The sequence below is a fragment of the Chionomys nivalis genome, chromosome 20 (genome assembly GCF_950005125.1).
Source record: "Chionomys nivalis chromosome 20, mChiNiv1.1, whole genome shotgun sequence".
NCBI lineage: Eukaryota > Metazoa > Chordata > Mammalia > Rodentia > Cricetidae > Chionomys > Chionomys nivalis.
Genome location: NC_080105.1, coordinates 11,868,073 through 11,883,145, shown reverse-complemented (window position 1 = coordinate 11,883,145; position 15,073 = coordinate 11,868,073). Strand labels below are relative to the sequence as shown.

Genomic DNA, 15,073 nt, shown 5'->3' with positions numbered 1-15,073 from the left:
CTCTCTTATAGTCCTAATCTAGGAGGGACAGCCGTCTGCTACACGTGATGTGTTTGTCTCCTAGGACACTAAGTGGCCAAGAGAACTTTAAGAGAACTAGGAGTTCTCAAGTGAAAAGGCCCATGAGTGATTGATCAAAAGCAGGCCAGTCCCTTTCCAAAGTGATCCATGAACATAGCCAAAAGGGGGCAGAAACACAAGGAGTGGAGAAGAGGAAATGAGGAGACTGGTGTCATTGATTTCCCATAGTTCTTAATTGCACTATTGTTTAGTGTTAAGCTTAAATAAAATTATTTTTATACACATTGAGTGATTTTTTTATGTTATTTGCATTTTGTAATACAGTAACAGAATTTTACAGCCACCGGGCCTAAATTACAATATAGATAAATAAGTAAAACATTGAAAATGAATTTTTAAAATGTCACTGACAGAAATAAAAGTGACATTGACCATTTAGAAAGTCACTAATGATGCAGAGTACACTCCTGGTACTCGGGCAGCTTCTGAGGAGCTACAGTGGAAAGTCCACAGCCAACCCACACTGCTCTGGCTCCCACTACTCAGACATGAAACTGCTTTTCTTAGCAGGCGCTTTCTTTTTTAAGTGGGAAAAATGTATAGCAATTCCTATCCAAACAATTAAAATCAGAAGGATAAAAAAAATATTTTTTGAATACTCTACTTGCCTTTGAAGCTCAAGAAGTTTCCACGATCACCAGGAGGTGGCACTATCCTCTTCTCAGAGCAGGAGCAGCCTGGCTCTTCCAGCCACTTGGAGTCCAGGTGCAGTGTTTGTCTTCAGGGACCAGAAGCTCAAGAAAATTGTTCGTTTCTGCAGAGTCTACGTAACCGCAAACAGCTCCATACTGGCCACACTAAACTGAAATCATCAAATTCTTTCATATGGTCCATTTTTTCTTGGGCGTTTGTTAGTAAGCAGAGGTGAACTCATAAAGCTCTTCTCTTTCCCAGAGATACCTGCCTGCAGGGTGGTCTAGTGCATTTCCATAGAGATCCCTACCTGCAGGGCTGCCCCGCACATCTCCACAGTGCCAGCTCATTTATTTATTGACTTTTGAGCACTTGTTTAAAAGTACAATGTTTTGAGAACACAAAGGTTATTGGGTATGAGAACAGAGTAGACACTGATTCTAGGCAGGAGAAAAGAACTGGGTGGGGGGGATGTCGCTGCCACCTGTATCTGTCTTGGTTTATTTGCATGTGTGCATGGTTTTTGTGTGGATGTGCACATGCATGGGAAGCCAGAGGTTGATATCGGGTGTCTTCCTCAATCGAAGTCCACTTTGTGTTTATTTCTGAGATAGGGTCATCTTGATGGACCTGGAGCTTGCAGATTTGAGTTTAGCTCTTGGAGCAATACAGGAATGAGTTTGGGCTCAGGGTTTCCTAAGTACTCTTCACCCACAATGGTCTGATCATTTCCTGTCCTGTGTGGTCCCTGACGTCTCTCCTTCACCTGCCCCCTGCGCACTTAACTCTTCCAGTCCTGGGATCTCTAAGCTGGGTCTTCCCATTTCAGTTAAGGCCATCAAAAAAATCCCTCACAGGCATGCCCGGAGATTAATATGGGTCAGTGGTTTGACCTGTGGGTCACGACCCCTTGGGGTTGAACGACCCTTTCACAGGGGTCACATATCAAATATCCTGCATATCAGATATTTACATGATGATTCATTAAAAGTAGCAGAATTACAGCTACCAAGTAGCAGTGAAATAATTTTATGGCTGGGGCTCACCACAATATGAGGAACTGTATGAAAGTGCTGAAGCTTTAGGAGGGTTAAGAACCACTACTTTAAATAACTTGCCCACGTGTCTCCAGAGCCTTGCTACTCAGTGATTCTAGGTCCTGCCAAGCTGACAGTATTATCTGTCACAGCCTTGAAATGCCTGTCTTTGAGCCCCCAACAGTGGGCTTTTGGAGGCAGAAGTAGCCTAACTAAGGGTTGTAAGTGGACGCTGTGGCCTATGGGGGATGGGTCTGGCTGTTGTCAAATGATCCTAGGAAGTCCCGGGACAGCTGAACACTTTAGCCCAATCCCAGGCTCTCGCCGGCCACTCCCACTCCCACTTTCCATCTTCCCTCTTCCCTTTCCACTCCCTCACTCCTACTTCCTGCGGCCCCTTCCTGGTGTAGATTTTATTGCCACCTAACAAATCCACCTTGTCACCAGACCTTTATTACCTATAATAAAAGTTATCACCTGCCCCATAAGTCAGAGGTCAGGTGGAATTGACTCCTGCAACCCAGACAGGCCTTAAATTTGTACTGTCTGCCGGCAGCCTCCCAGGTGCTGGAAACGTGAGCCTGCACCATGTGCATTGCAAGTCCTTGCCATGCGGCTGCCAGCGGCATTGGTGGGGTGGGGCTCACAGTTTTTGAAAGCCATGCCCAGGTTTTGTTTCTTGGATCAATTTTAAAGTTAGAATATTGTAACATGAAGGGGCCAGCTTGTTGGGGTTTCCGTCCCGCCCGGTACCCCACAGCCAGAAGCCCCAAAGAAAATCACACAGAGTCTGCATTAATTATAAACTGATTGGCCCATTAGTTCAGTCTTCTTATTAGCTCTTGTAGCTTATATTAACCCATTATTTTTATCTATGTTAGCCACATGGCTTGATACCTTTCAGCGTGCAGGTTACATCTTGCTTCTCGGTGGGCTGGGCTGGAATGGGAAGAGCTTCCTTCTTCCCAGAATACTCTTCTTCTCATCACCCTACCTCTACTCCCTGTCTGGTTGGCCCACCTATACTTCTTGCCTAGCCAATCAGCATTTATTAAAACATGATTGACAGAATACAGACAATTCTCCCGCACCAGAATATAAATTAGTGGGCTTCTCTTGGCATATGCTGTGCGTGCGTGTGTGTGTGTGTGTGTGTGTGTGTGTCCCGGTGTGTGTATAAAACAATGTACTCTGCCTTTGCTCATCTCCTTACCAACTGCCGTCTCTGCCCACAGCACCCACCCCACCTCTAGCCCCCTTTCTGGTCACCTTTCGGCTGGCAAATAGCCCCCACCTTCCTTTTGCCTTCAGGTCTCACCCATTTACCAGTCATTCCCACCCACTGCACATGGTTCTTCTCCACCTAACTCTCCATTTTTGAAGCCACTGCCAAGAGCGAGAGGAAGCTTTCTATTATTAAAGGGCTTGTGTAATTAGATTAACCTGATTTGAGTAATCCTGTTCTTTTGTTTAACCAGCTGACTTTTCCTTCCCCTTCTACAGTGTTGCAGAGTCACCTTCTCTCAGTCATGCTCCCTTGTCATAGCCGATCCCACAGGTCAGGGTGGGAATCTGGGGATAGCATCTTCAAAATCTAGCTTAGCACATTTCCCCACTATTCTACTTGAACTCAAATCCTTCCCTCTGTCTCCGGAACAGAGAGAACTCAAAATAGGGCATCTCATGAGTGTGATAAATGCCTGCTTTCAAAGGTTTAGTCAAGGGGCTAGAGAGCACGCAGGGTGACTAAGAGCGCGGGCAATACCTGCAGAGAACCTGTTTCCAATTTCCAGCATCCCTGTTCCTCCAGCTTCAGGGGGACCAGGCACCTGTGGCCTCCTCAACAAACACGAACACCCACAAGCACATACCTCTACACAGATACACACATACAGTAAAATAAATATATTCTAATAATCCAGCTGAGACTTTTTAACACAATCAAAGGTTTTAGAGGCATCTTCTGACTTGCCATTTTCATGGACTCGAAACTTCTACGAAAAGTAAGTGTTAAAAATACAAATATATGTGTGTGTGTGTGTGTGTTTAATTTTTTTAAATTTTACATCCTAACTGCAGTTTCTCTCCCTGTGCTCCTCTTAGTCTCTCCTTCCACCCATTCTGTTCCCACCGCCCAATCCACTCCTCTGTTTCTCTTTAGGAAAGTGCAAGATTCCATGGATATCAACAAAACATGGCATATCAAGTTGTAGTAAGACAAAGCCCCTTCCCATGTGATTGATGTGGGATGTCCTTCTGTATATGTGTTCTTTTTATTGATTAATGAATAAATCTGCTTTGGCCTATGGCAGGGCAGAATATAGCCATGCTGGAAGGGATATAGAAAGAGAGTAGGCAGAGTCAGGGAGCCACCATGTAGCTGCTGAAGGAGCCAGAAACTTACTGGTAGGCCACAGCCTGGTGGCTGGCGATACACAGATTAACAGAAATGGGTTAATTTAAGATGTAAGAGTTTGTTAATAAGAAACCTAAATTATTGTTGTAATTAATATAGTTTCTGTGTGATTATTCAGGTCTGGGTGGCCGGGAAACAAACGAGCAGTCTCCACTTACAATGTGCTAAAAATGCAACAATTTTTTAAGCTTCCTTAAGAACATCTGAGCTATTTGAGCCCCACAGGGTGGCAGCTCTTTGTCTGTTGATCTGATTTTTACAGCTCACCCACTTCATGCTTTAGATTCTTGCTTTTGCCCTTTGATGCAGTAGGGTTATTACACTTAACTCATTTATTCCTTACATGATGCCTGGGAGACTTTATTACCCCAGTTTTATGACCAGGACTTGCCTTCAGAAATTTCTAGGGTCTCACAACAATAGCAAAGTTGTTTGAAAAGCCAGAGCTGTGAGAGGCCAGTGGGAAGCTGCCATTGAATTTCAGATGGGGTCTCAGGCCAAGTGCCTTCTTTCCTTGGTACACTGTACCCAGGTGAGACCAATGCACAGAGCTGGGTTGTGGCTCCTTTCATTTTGTTTTTTACTTTTTGTGTTTTGTTTTGGAACAGAATCTCATTATATAGCTCTAGCTGGCCTGGAACTCTCTATGTAGATCAGGCTGGTCTTGAGCTCATAGAGGTCTGCCTGCTTTTGCCTCCAGAATTCTGGAATTAAAGGCATGCACCAATAATCTTCTTAAAAACTCAGACCATCCTAGACCTGCTACCCTCTAATGAATTTGAAACATGGTCATATCTCTAGCATTTCCGTGACCTCTATAATTAGATGTTCTCTATGCATCTAGAAGTTTCCACAATAGATTCTTTTCCTAAGTAAACAACACTAGGAAAACTGACTTAAATTTTAGCATCAGGAAATAGTTCAGAATCACTGCTGCCCAGTGATGGACCAGGTGCCCAGTGGAGCAAGGGTGGCTTGCGCAGATAGCAGAGTAGTTCCAAATCACCTTTAACAGCATTTATGAAGGTCCCAAATAAGACTTGCTGGAAGGTTTGCCCAGAGACATGGGAAAGCTGAGGAGATGTCCTCAGATACAGAGCACTGTGAGCAGTGAGGGGGCACCTGCCCTGGTTCTCCTCGGCCTCTTCAGTCTCCGCTGCTCACTTCCATGGATCTAACTGATACCAGCAAATGATGCTGAGGAATGACTTTATTATCTGAGGGATTTTTTTAGAATTAATATACTCATAGTTTCTAGATTTGATATGTAATATAATTCAATATATTCAACCTGATAATATATTCAAACAAAGTTTCATTGTTACTGAAAGTTATTACAAGTCAATCTAAATTATCTGGGTGTTGTGATAAGGGCCTGTAATCTCATGGAAGCAAAAGGACCTGGAGTTCTAGGCCAGCCTGGGCTATATAGCAAACAAATAAAAAGTGTATGGACTGGAGATGTAATTCAATGATAAAGTGTTTGCTTAGCATATGCATGGCCTGAGTTTGATCCTGAGAACCAAAACACCAAACCAAACAACTCTCAAATGATCAGTATGGTTTTTGTTGTTGTTTTCCTTTTTCTCTAGGTAGAGAGTATAAGAAGGAAATCCATGCAAATTATAAAAGATTCCAAAAAACAAAAAGTAGAATTCCTACTTTATTCATATATTTATTCATAGATGTTCTCGTCAGGCCTGGACTTACCAGGGATAAGAGTCCCTGAAGGTTTTTGGAGTCTAACCAAGCAGGAGTGTAGAAGGGGCCATGAGGTCAGGTGCAGAAAGAATAAGATTAGGTCTGTGTTTAGCAATAGAGATCTACTCGATGTCTTTGCAACTGCAGGTTCCCAGGCCACTGCAGGGCAGACGGTGCTGCTCAGAGAGAGTCAGGCAGGGCTCCAGGCTTCTCCTTGCTCACCTGCAGCACAAACACGCAAGGTCCTGGAGCAGATTTGGGGATAAACCTGGTGACAGCTCTGGCGCTAGCTAGCATGTTAGCTAGTTAGCATTTTGCATTAAATTTTACTCCAACATTGGGGTTGTCTGGAAATTTCTTTGTTTTCAACACATGCATGGAGTTCGAAATGTCAAGCCATTGTGAAAATGCTGTCCCCAGCCTTCCAGTGCCCAGCCAATAAGGCAAACAGCAACCCATGTGAATTGAGTAAGATAAGGGCTTATTTTAAAATAGAACAATCTTGCCCCATAGAACTTGTGTCACTGGGAAGACTGAGAAACAGCAGAGAAGCATTTTTATAGTTTCCCAATAGTTGTAGAAAAGGTTAAATAGAAGGGACAAATTGCCTAAGACTATTCCTCTCCAAAATACGAAGTAGCAGTCACAGATGGCAATTATCTGAACCCGGGAAGTTCTGAAATGAACAGTAGAAAAGTGTCTGCTGGAGCCCAGTGGCACAAACATGAGCACTTACAATGTGAACTAAGGAAGTGGGGAATTGGTTTGTCTTTAGCATGTGTGGCCAGCACACGTGAGCAGGGATAGCATGGAAGCCTGAGGGCGAATCAGCTTCACCATGCAATGTTATTAATCACTATTAGCAGTGCCTTTTCCTCTACAGTGTTCTATCATTGAAAAAGAATGCTCACACATTGTTTTGAGGCTCAGTAAACCTCAAGGTAGATAGGGAAGTCTTCACTCGGTAACGCACCTGTATGCATCCTACCAGTAGCAACAGCCGTAGCTCACAGAAGGCAACACAGAAACCCTACAGGTCACACGACTGTGTGTATTGTGAGGTCAGCCGACAGCCCTCTCCCTACTTCCTAGACCCAGAAAGAAAGAACTCACAGACTCCAAGTCCAGGTGCATGTCTGTTGTATGTATCCAGAGGTCAGAGGTCAAACGAGGCCTTCATTATCAGAGGGCTGCACTTCCAAGTCAGTGTTCTGAGAGAGTGTTTGCTCTTACATAAAATATTGTCAATAATAATGAGTACCACAGTTATTCCGGATTTACTGATGTCCTACTCTGTGCAGGCCCAAACCAGAAACAAAAGGTCTGGAGGTAATGGAGGGCGGAAACTCTTCTTCAGACTTTGTCAATGAGAAGAGAAGAGAGGAGAGGAGAGGGAATTCTTCACACACTGGAGATGGGGAAGATGCGCTTGGTTCAAATGGCAAAAGGAAGGAAAAGAAAGTGGATTTGGAGAGGCCCCTGTCATGGCTCTTGCCCGCCTTTCTCCGTACAGTTGCCCCTAACGAGGCCTCGGCTATCCTGAGTCTGAGCATTTGATTTATGATCGTAACTTGTTGTGCAAGGGAGATTGTTATATAAATGTGGCCTGGGTACTTCAGAATTTGGTCACGTGAACTCTGGAGCCATGCTTTCTCTGGTCCAAGGAATGAAGCAAGCCTAGCTACTGTCCACTCATAAAACATGATTCGGGTGGAGTAAAAATGGAGGAATTGAAATGCTCCCCCAAAAAGTGAGTTGCTGAAATAACAACCATGCTGTTTTTATTTTTTAACTCGGAGGTGTCAAATTCTGATGTCCCTCATAATTAGAGCTTTCCAGATCCACCAGGGATAAATCAAATAACCTAAGGCAAAAATCGGAAGTGCTGGAGGAGAAATAAGTGATATTCGCCATAAAGATGAGTCAGTAAGACAGCAGCTACAGCCAAGGCAACACCAGGATGATTGACCGCTGGACCCAAGCTAGACCCTGAAATGCAAGACCCCTGTTTGACTCGGCCACACTGTCAGACATCCCTCCTGTTCCTCCATAGCCAGCCGGGGCAGGATACAAACAGTAACCGGGCAGCACAGAGACCCATCTTGAGGATAACACAGTCATCACATGGCCGTTGGTCTCTGAATCTGGAAAATGAGAATATTTAGACAGATAGTAGTCATGAGCCCCCCCTGGCCTTGTAAGGTGACTCCATCAAGACAGCGTAACTCGGTCATGACTGCTCTAAAACTTCCTTCCTTCAACACATTTTAACTGTGTGAATTATGTATGTATGTGTGTATATATGTAGATATATAAACATATATGTACAATAATCAAAGAAAAAGTGGCTATTAAGTTGAATAGAGCATAGGAGGGGTTTGAGGAAGGGTAACTGGGGAGTGCTGCGGAGGAAAAAGAAGTGATGTAATTTTAACATTTAGTAAAAATTATTTGAAAAATAAAATAGGCAGGTGGTAGTAGTGTATACGCCTTTAATTCACTAGGGAGGCAGAGACAGGTAGATCTCTGAGTTTGAAGCCAGCTTGTTCTATAGAGTAAGTTCTGGGACAGCCAGGACAATGCAATGAAACCCTGTCTTGAAAAACGAAAAAAGAAAGGGAGGGAGGAGGGAAAAAAAGAAAGATAAAAATATAATAAAATTGGTGCCACTTTAAAAAAATCAAATACTTTTGATGTCGTGAATGGGTTCCTACTTTTGAGAGACTGGATTCGTCTCCAGGTGTGAGGGAGGTCTCGTGGGACAGCGTTGGTTACTAGGAGAGCAAACTGTTCCACAAGGAACCTGGACTCTGGCTCCCTTCGTCTCCAGCCCGTGCTCCTGTCTCACGTGTGTCTGTTTCCCTTCTTGTTTTTCCATGACTCATGAAGCATCATGAGGTCCTCACCAGAAGCTGAGCGAACGCCAGAGCCGTGCTCTGAAATTTCAGAACCGTGGGACAAAGTCAACCTCTTTCCATTACAAATCCCCAGTGGCAGACGTGCAGCAGAAACCGGATCGAGGCAGTCCGCACCTTAGCCTTGGGGAAGTCGTGATTCAGGTCTCCTCAGACACTTTTAAGAGGAATCCACCCACGGGGCCAGGAAAAGGAAGAGACGCGATCAGCCACTTTGCATGGCTCTAAGCGAATCCTGAACATGGATGACCTTTGCTCTGCTAACCTGCAAAATCAATGACCGGTATACGTTTTGTTTACTCTTGAGTGCATTGTAGGAACGACGAGGATGATCAAGAAATAATCTGTGAACTTTAAACAATTTAACTTCAGTGAGGAAGGAGCGCAAGGGGCAGAGCGCTCATCACCAAGGTCTCCCGCGCCACCCTCACCAGTATTAATGGGCTCCCTGGTGAGGGTGGGCACACTTAGGCCTCAGAGGCCTCCCGGTTAGTTAGGAATTAGGACTGGGCCTTGTCACACCCAGTACGTGAGCCTTGGAGGAGGACTTGTTTTCATTGCACTGGACGCAGGGGGAAAGGACACTCGCGCATGTCTGCTCCCCCGGCAGTCAGGACAGCCATGTGTGAATGTCGTTCCTTTATGCCCTGTTCTTAGCGGGCCTGGGTATATAAATTATAAGTGGTCCTCACACTGTAGAAAGTGAGGTATGTATTTATGACCCTAGAATCAAAGTCTAGTCGGAGTTCTTTTACGCCAGCTGGTTCCTCTGATCATTTGCTCTGTAGAGAGACGCTAGACTGTTGTTCTGACACAGAGGTTGTGATGGCACAAGGACAGGGTCATGTTTTGGTCTACCTATTGTCCAAACTCTCATTTTACCGATCTTCCGCTGTCTTCTGCCAACGTCAAATGCCAATATGTGTTGTCACTCTTGGGAACGTTAATGTTTACAAATGACCAGTCACAAAAATAATTCAATGGGGGCTGGAGAGATGACTCGGTAGTGAAGAGCATTGGCTGCTCTTCCTGCGGACCCAGGTTCAGCTCCCAGCACCCACGTGGTAGCTGACAACCATACCTAATTCCAGGGAAATTTGATGCCCTCTTTTGGCCTCCTCTGCGTTCATGTGGTACACAGACCTACACCCTTAAATAATAACTGAAAGGTAATTAAATGGGGACTTTAAAGGAAGGTAAGCTGTGGGACGGTGCAAAAGACAGACTCCCGTAAAGTCAGGAGAGTGAAGTTCCGTTTCCTTTAGAGACCGAAATGAGGGATGCCTTTCCTAGAGCAGCGGGGATGAAGACAGAGAGGCAACAAGCTCTGGACACCTTCAAATGACAGTAACCATTTCCTCTCCTTTTCTTCATCCTCTTAGGCTGGAAACCTGGATCCTGGTGAAGTAATTGGAAAACAAAGAGACATTCTCAGAAAAAGACGAACCCAAGTCCACTCAGAACTGGTTCACTTAATGCTTCTGGTTATTTGGACACTTCCTCAAGATGCCTATCCCAGCCCCGCTGACAATTGTGTTAGTGTAAGGGCAGCAGTGGCAACGCGTGTGAGGAAGACACAGTGTACGGAGCGGCAGTCAGGCAGCACTAAAGGTGTGTGCCGAGTGCCACTCAATCCCAGCACCACGGAGGCAGAGACAAGAGGACCCCAGCCTACCTGAGTTCCAGGCCGACAGAGACCTCCCACCAATGAACACAGGTAGAGCACACCTAAAGTACAGCCCGTGGTGTTCTCGGCTCCAGGTACACACCCACACATGTGCACACCCACACAGTGCACACCCACACATGTGCACATGTACCCCCATGAGTACCCAGACACAAACACATTCTGTAATTGAAGGAATTTTCACTGTGCAGGAGGGTTTCTCTGCTTCCCTCCCCCCCAGGGTTGCTCCGACAAAGCCTGTCTTGGCCTTTGGTTGAGTTGGCACCATGTCTCACCATCACCCAGATGACTGAGCATTAGACAGCAAACTGCACCAAAAAATAAAAAAAAAAAAAAAAATGAAGGGACGAAGGCCAGTGACTACCAACTGGTTGTTAATCCTTCTGAAGTTTTTGTATTTTCAATTCCAGCTAAACAGGTATCTCCAGAGCATCTTAAAGAAAATGTCCATAAAAAGGTAATTGCAGGATGTGCGTGCTTGGAACCCCAGTATTTAGGAAGGGGCACTGAGGAAAGAATGTCTTGTGTTCCAGGCTAGCGTGAGCTACAGAACAAGACCCTCAAAAGAAAATATCACTAACCATTAAAAAGGGTGACGTACTGAGCAGGTTTGTCACTCGGTGGACTTTTCGAAAGTGCCACAAGAGGGGCAGGACACCAGAGCTCCCCTTCAAATGCCAGGCTCCAGGAAAGTCACCAGCACAGAAGTGGCTCCATTTAAGGGCCAGCCCCCTGGGGTGGTTGGCACCAAACACACAGGGCACATTGTGTCCCGGTTGTCAGTCCCCACACAGGGAAAAAGCGTCCTGGCTCTGGGTTCCAAAGACACTTCCTGCTGCACTTCTCGGGACTGTGAGTTTGCAGGGCTGAAATTCTGAGCATTAGGCAAAGCCCTCACAGGTCACCACAGCAGAAAGGAAGCCAAGGCTCTTGCGTGAGACCCACTTCCCATTCAGACGTCAGCACAGTTTCAGAAATAGTCTATCTGGGCAAACATGTGGTGCAAGGGATTTCTCCATTATTTAAATCGTTAGCCTTAAAGACTGGCTTTGGGGGGGGGGAGCAAACGTACATTTCGTGACATTACTTTATCATGCCTTGGGATGGAAGCAGCATCGGTAAGAGAAGACAAACAATCCCTAACTCCAGCACTTCATAGGGCATGCGTGGGTCACCAATTCCTTTCGAGACTGATGCCAAAGGCTGGGGAGATGGCTCAGTAGATAAGGACGCTTGCTATGTAAGCTTGAGGAACAGCCAAGCACCTATAACTCTGGAACTGTGGAAGAGACCCTGTCTCAAGGAAAGAAGGCATCGAATAGAAACTGACATGAACATATACATACGTCCGTGTACTCACATGCATACATGCTCACTCACCTCACACACACACAATGATTCCATCTGATTTCACATTGCCCTGTGATGTAGGTCGGGAGGTACAGCTGTCTTATATTTATAGAGGAAGAAACTTAGGGACTTGGACTGGTTAGAGAAATTGTAGACCCTCAAGGTCACCCTCCCCTCCACAGCAGCACTGGGAACCCCTCACTGTCTCCTCTTCCATCCATGGAGTTTCTGAAATCTCAAGAGCTGTGGCTAATTTCGAGCTAGGTCTATAAGGGCAAACTATGATTGGATTTTCTTGCTTATCCAAATGCTGTACAGAGCGAATATCAGCACACATTTACTAATGGCTTCCCCTTTTATTTAATTTTTTGAATTAACGTACAAGTAAAAGGCTCCCATATGGTGTTTCCAACACACTTTGTCTCAGTTGTTCCTCTGAGCTGCCTCCCCTCCCTGATCTCTCTCTGCCCTGGGTATATTAAAAGTCTTTTTAATGTGGTTAGTGATGGGACTGGTAATCTGAACAAGGTATAGAACAATTGCATATTTATGTATCAACATGCAAAGTTTAACTAAATCAATGACTACATTTATTTTTGGCTTTCATTCAGATATATTGACAACTTACATAGAAAGAGTGAAGAGGATCATTGCCCTGGGCTCTCCATCCCCTACCCTGCCACTAAAGGTCTCCTATGACTGAGAGAGCACTGGGGGATGCACACAGCGGTGCACTTTAAAATGATAATAGTGTCAAGGAAAGCTTGAAAATGTCCTTCCTCAAACAAAACCACAGACAGATGAAGTCTTCCTTGGGTACCACCCAGCTCCCTAACCACTGAAGAAGGTGAAGCACCACACAGTTTATCACTCAACAGGCTTTTGAGGTGACACGGGAGCATCAGGACACCCGAGCTCTCCTCAGGTACCTGGCTGCTCCAAATGGCAGGTGCTCCTGTCTGCTTCATCAGGATGGGAACTCATGGCCTGGCAACCGTGACTGATTACCAATCATCTCACACAGCCTGCCTGCCTACTGAGCATCACACACAAACACACACACACACACAAAATTACAAACACACACACATAAACAAAACCACACACGCACATACATAGATGCACACAGACACAGATATAAACACACAGGAGCACACAAACATAAACAAATACGTACAAAGACAGATTATACAAATGTGTACACATAATACACACAGGAACATAAATATGCTCAAACAGACACACGAACAGCCATATATGCAAGCTCACACAGACAAAAAGACAAACATTGACAACACAACACACAGGAACATAAATACAAAACACAAAGACATAACATGCACAAACACACATAAACATACAAACACACACAAACACATACCGTGGTTATAGTTATGTGTCTCACCACTGGCCCAGAAACACTAGCACCAAGTGACTGTGGACGGAAATCTCTGAAGTCACTTTCTCCCTTATTTGGCTTTATCAGCAGATCTCTCCTATCTCACTATACTGTACTGACATAAAGAAAAGAGGTGTTTTGCTGTAGAGATGCAAAAGTGACCATCACGACAGTCACTTCTGGTCACAATGCATCGACTTATCATAGTCTACAGTTGGGATTGTGGCTTCTGTAGCCCCCACCTCCAGGAATCCTCAAGACTCTGAATGCAAGAGATGGCACCTGCCTCCATCATTTCTAACAATAGCAGCAAGCAAAGTTGATAAATTCAGTCAGACCCAGGGATACAGAAAGAGCCCAGGACTTCTGCCCTGACCACCTGTTGATTTGGCTCTCTTTCGGGCTGGGTTCGTTCCAGTAGATCTTTCCCTCTTCAATCATTCACACTCAATATTCATTGCCTTTACTCAGGTCATGACACCCTGTTCAAGGGATGAGATAGACACATTCGTCTAGTGTCTGTCCCTAGATCCGAAAGTGAGGGCTAACTCTACTCTCAAACACTGAGCCATGTTGAGACAGTCTAAAAAAGGAGATATTTCTACCAGAGTTACTAAATTACTAAAAGAAATTACTAGTAAATTTATTAAAGAATTACAATTTAAATTAAAGTAAAATTAATTAAAATTAAATTAAAAGAATTACTAACAGAAAATTACTACCAAAATGGACTTTAAAAAGACAAAATAAAAATTTGATAATGTTAGAATAAGTAAGTTAAGGGATTTGCTGTTACAAAGAAAGAAAATAACAACAGTATAGTACGTTCAGGAAGACATAGACCTAACTCAGTGTTCTCAGAGGTGTGGTCCCCTCAGGTCTGAAGCAATCAGCAGAGCTCTCCTATCTCACTATACTGTACTGATGAAAGAAAAGAGATTCTTGATACCTTGATGTCTGCATTTCTCAGTGAACCTCATACTATTAAGTTTATATAGAGAGAGCCTGGCTTAAATCCAGTACTGGGAGTTTGTCTATACTATATTTTAATATTTTCTCTCTCTCAAATACATACATACATACACACACACACACACACACACAGAGAGAGAGAGAGAGAGAGAGAGAGAGAGAGAGAGAGAGAGAGAGAGAGAGGGAGAAAGAGAGAGAGCGCCCTTGGTTTCCTTTTCCTTTTCCTTTTGAAATACTCTTCTAGGCCAGGCTGACAGGACATCAGCTCCTAGGCATCTACTGGAGAGCTGGAGTGAGAACTGTTCATATTCCCAGAACCCTCACAGATGTTAGGTGGACATGGAAGCCCATCTGCAATTCCAGCCTCAGAAGACACAGGAGATCCTCAGAGCAAGCTGGTAACATAGTGGGGAGCTCTTGGTTTGACTGCAAGATCTTGCCTCAGTGAATTTGGTGGAAGAGCAATCAAGGATTCACATAGGTGCATGAACATGTGTACCCTGCACAGACCCTCACACGTAAATAAATATGCGTACACAACGTACCCCTCCCACACACACACGTGCGAGAAAAATAGGGGGAAAAGAGTGTTTCGGTTATATCTATGGCTGAACTGGTTGAAGCCCGTTTATCTTGGCTGTCATCCAACATAATCCTTCCTTTTTGAGATTCAGGAAATCCACTGAATGAAAGAACACTGTTTTGGATACGGTTATGTTGGTATTGAATGCTTTTTCATTTTGTGTAAAAAGACAGAGGACTTCCCTTGTAAGACAGTAATAAGTAGTTTAATACTTCATCACAAACATTACTATTTAATCATCTCTGTAGTAGAAATACGCCAGAAACACTAATCAAGTCTCATTGGCTTTTTGTTTTGTT

General features: G+C 44.5%; 1 long non-coding RNA gene across 1 annotated transcript; it reads left to right on the top strand.

The window, feature by feature from the left end:
* Window positions 1-8,580: 8,580 nt before the first annotated feature.
* Window positions 8,581-14,246, top strand: LOC130863104 (uncharacterized). Its single transcript, XR_009055694.1, has 3 exons — window positions 8,581-9,066; window positions 10,166-10,500; window positions 12,432-14,246. It is a non-coding gene; the product is annotated as an uncharacterized LOC130863104 (long non-coding RNA).
* The last annotated feature ends 827 nt before the right edge of the window (window positions 14,247-15,073 follow it).